Raw genomic sequence first — 4,429 nt, forward strand, 5'->3', positions numbered from 1 at the left:
GATTAAATAAATTATATTAAAACCAGTTTCACCTTTTCTATCATTTAAAATGTGACTACTAGAAAAATTAAAATTACATATGTGTTTCAACTTAAATTTCTATTGGATAGTGCTGCTCTAAAAGCACACTTTCCTTGCTCCTCCAGTTTGTAGGACTGCTGAGGATATAACTTGGCATACCTATGCCAGTTTTATCACTTTAAAAGAGAAAGTTAACTTTCAAAATATCAAGAGCTAAAAAACTCCCAGAATGAGAAAATGACATATCTATCACTACAATTGAATAGATCCATTGAAGTGTTATATAATCACATTGTTTCACAAGATTGAAATCATCTCAAGAATTTTCTTTAAAGTAATAAGTAGTTTCTCCAAATAGTTCATTCTAGTTTTTTAAATTACCAGTTCACTTTATGCCTCTCTAAAATATCTTAATTTCCATAAAATGAGAATGATGGACTTCCATAATCTTTAAAAATAATGTTATAAGGAAAAAGCTATGAGCAAGAAAAAGACACATACAGAAGAAATCACTCAGAGTTCTTCAATAGTCAAAATTATTTATTAAGGTAAATATTGTACTGGCTCATCCTTCAGTATCAGCCAGTCTACAGATCAAAATTTATGTGGGATGGTTCAACATGTGAAAATCAATTGGTGTAATACAGCACATTAACTGAATGAAAGAAAAATTATATGATCATCTCAATTGATGCAGAAAAAGCATTTGAAAAAATTCACACTTTCATGATGAAAACACTCAAGAAACTAGGAATAGAAGGAAACTACCTCAGCAACATAAAGACCATATATGAAAACTAACAGCCAACATCACAGTCAAGGATAAAAGACAAAGTGTTTCCTCTAAGCTCAGGAACGAGCAAGGATACCCACTTTTGCCACTTCATTTCAACAAAGTACTGGAAGTTCTAGACAGAGCAATTAGGTAAGAAAAAGAAATAAAAGACATCCAAATTGAAAAGGAAGAAGTAAAATGATCTCTGTTCATAGATGACATGATCTCATATGTAGAAAACCCTAAAGATCACACACACACACACGCACACAACTGTTAGAATTAATAAATTCAGCAAAGTTTTAGGATACAAAATCAACACTCAGAAATCAGTTGCATTTCTATACACCAACAATGAACAATCTAGAAAGATAATTAAGAAAATAATTTCATTTGCTGTAGCATCGATAATAATAAAATACTCAGTTATAAACTTAACCAAGGAGGTGAAAGACTTGTACACTAAAAACTACAAAATATTGCTGAAAGAAATTAGAGAAGACACCAATAAATAGTAAGACATCCCATGTTCATGAATTGGAAAAATTAATATTGAGATGTCAATACTACCTGAATCAATCTACAGATTCAACGTAATCCCTATCAAATTCCCAATGATTTCTTTTTCCAGGAATAGAAAAATTCATCCTAAACTTCATCTGGAATCTCAAGAGACCTAGAACAGTTAAAAAAAAAAAAATCTTGAGAAACACAACGTTGGAAGTTTCACACTTCCTGATTTCAAAACTTAACTACAGCAAAGATACAATAATTAAAACAATGTGGTACTGGCATAAAGACAGACATAGATACTAGTAGAATAGAGCTGAGAGCCCAGAAATAAACCCTCACACATATGGTCAAATGATTTTCAACAAGAGTACCAAGACCATTCAATGGGGAAAGGACAGTGTTTTTCAAAAATGGTGCTGGGAAACTGGATAGCCGCATGAAAAAAAAAATGCTGTTAAACTTTTGCATTACTCCATATACAAAGATTAACCCAAAGCTTGCTAATTCTAGAATATTTTCATCAACCCCCAAAAGAAACCCCATACCCATTAACAGTCATTCCCCATTTTGCTCTCCCCCTGGCAACCACCAATCAACTTTCTGCCTCTGTGGATTCCTATTCTGGACATTTCATATAAGTGAAAGTATACAATATCTGGGCTTTTGTGTCTGGCTTCTTTCACTTAGCATAATATTTTCAAGGTTCATCCACACTGTATTTTGTGTCAGTACTTCATCTCTGAATAATATTATGTTGTATGGATATACCACATTTTGTTTATCCATTCATCCTTTGGTAGATATTTAGGCTGTTTCCACCTTCTGGATATTATGAATAATGTTGCCAAGAAAATTAGCAAACAAGTTTTTATGAAACTATATGTTTTCATTTCTCTGGGAGTGGAGTGTGTCTGTCTTTTTTATTTTAGCCATCCTTGTGAGTGTGAAGTGGTAATTTTTTGTGATTTAATTTGCATTTCCCTATACAGTAGTGTCACTGAACATCTTTTCATATACTTATTGGCCATTTGTATATCTTATTTAGAGAAATGTCTACTCAATCTGGTTATTTTTATTTTGATTTGGGTTATTTGTCTTTTTATTGTTGAGTTGTCAGACTTATTTTTTTTATCGAAGTATAGTTGATTTACAATGTTGTGTTTATTTCTGCTGCACGGCAAAGTGATTCATTTATACATATATATACATTCTTTTTTATATTCTATTCCATTACGGTTTATTACAGGATATTGAATATAGTTCCTTGTGCTATACAGTAGGACTTGTTGTTTATCCATTCTATATATACCAGTTAGCATCTGCTAACTCCCAGTCCCTCCCTCCCCCATCCCCCTCCCCCTATGCAACCACATGTCTATTCTCTATGTTTGTGAGTCTGTTTCTGTTTTGTAGTCAGGTTCATTTGTGGCATATTTTAGATTCCATATGTAAGTGATATCATATGGTATTTGTCTTTCTCTTTGTGACTTCACTTAGTATGATAATTTCTAGGCCCATCCATGTTGCTGCAAATGGCATTATTTCACTCTTTTTATGGCTGAGTAGTATTCCATTGTATATATGTACCACATCATCTTTAACCATTCATCTGTCAATGGACATTTAGATTGTTTCCATGTCTTGGCTATTGTGAATAGTGCTGCTATGAACATAGGGGTGCACGTATCTTTTTGAATTAGAGTTTTGTCTGAATATATGCTGAGGAGTGGGATTGCTGGATCATATGGCAACTCTATTTTTAGGTTTTTGAGGAAACTCCATGCTGTTTTCTATAGTGGCTACACTAATTTACATTCCCACCAACAGTGTAGGTGGGTTCCTGTTTCTCCACACCCTCTCCAGCATTTGTTATTTGTAGACTCCAGACATCTTTATATATCTAGATGCTAGACCTTTATCAGATATATGAGTTGCAAATATATTCTGTTCTCTGAGTTGTCTTTTCATTTCTCAATAGCATTCTTTGAAGCACAAAACATTTGGATTTTGATGAAGTTTAATTTTTTGTTTTTTTGGTTGCTTGTGCTTTTGGTGTCATACCTAAGAAAACATTGCCTAATCTGAAGTCTTAAAGATTTATGCTTATGATTTATTCTAATAGTTTTATAGCTTTATATCTTATATTTAGGTTTTTGATCTATTTTGAGTTGATTCTTATATATTGTGTGAAGTGGAGGTCTAAATTCATTCTTTTGCATATGTTTATCCAGTTTCCTAGTAGTATCCAGTTTCAAGTTGGTTGAAAAGACCATTCTTTCTGTGTTGAATTGTGCTGTCACTCTTGTCACAAATCAATGAATCATAAATGTAAAATTTTTTGTGGACTTTTCATTCTATCATTGGTCTATATATCTAGCCTTATGCCAGTACCATATTATCTTTATTTCTGCCACTTTTTAGTAAGTATTGAAATCAAGAAGTGTGCAAACTCCAACTCTGTGGTTTGTAAGATTGTTTTAGGTATTATGAGTTGCAATTCCGTAAAGAATTTTAGTATCAGCTTTTCAATCTCTAAAAACTAGACAGTTGGGATTCTGATAGGGATTATGTTGAATCCATAGATTTAATTGGGGAAATTGCCATCTTAACAATATATTTTTAATCCATGAATATGGAATATCTTTTCATTTACTTAGATACTCTGTAATTTCTTTCAATAATGTTTTATAGTTTTCAGTATACAAATCTTATACTTCTTTTGCTAAATTTATTTCTAAACATTTTATTGTTTTTGATACTATTATAAATAGAATTGTTTCCTTAATTTCATTTCCAGATTTTCCATTGCTAGAAATAAAATAGATATTTTTGTATATTAATACTGTATCCTTCAACCTTGTTGAACTCATTTATTAGCTCTAATCATTTATGTGTGTGTATTTCTTAAGATGTTTTATATACATAATCATGTCATCTTCAAATGGAGATAGTTTTACTACTTCCTTTTCAATCTAGGTTTTTAAAATTGCATTATTGCTCTGATTATAACCTTCATTATAATAATGTTGAACAGAAATAGTCAGAACAGACATCTTTGTCTCTTTCTGATCTTAGAGAGAAAGCTTTCAGTCTTTCCCCATTAAGTATAACGTGAGCTGT

Source organism: Grampus griseus, assembly GCF_964374135.1.
Source record: "Grampus griseus genome assembly, chromosome: 10".
Classification (NCBI taxonomy): Eukaryota; Metazoa; Chordata; class Mammalia; order Artiodactyla; family Delphinidae; genus Grampus; species Grampus griseus.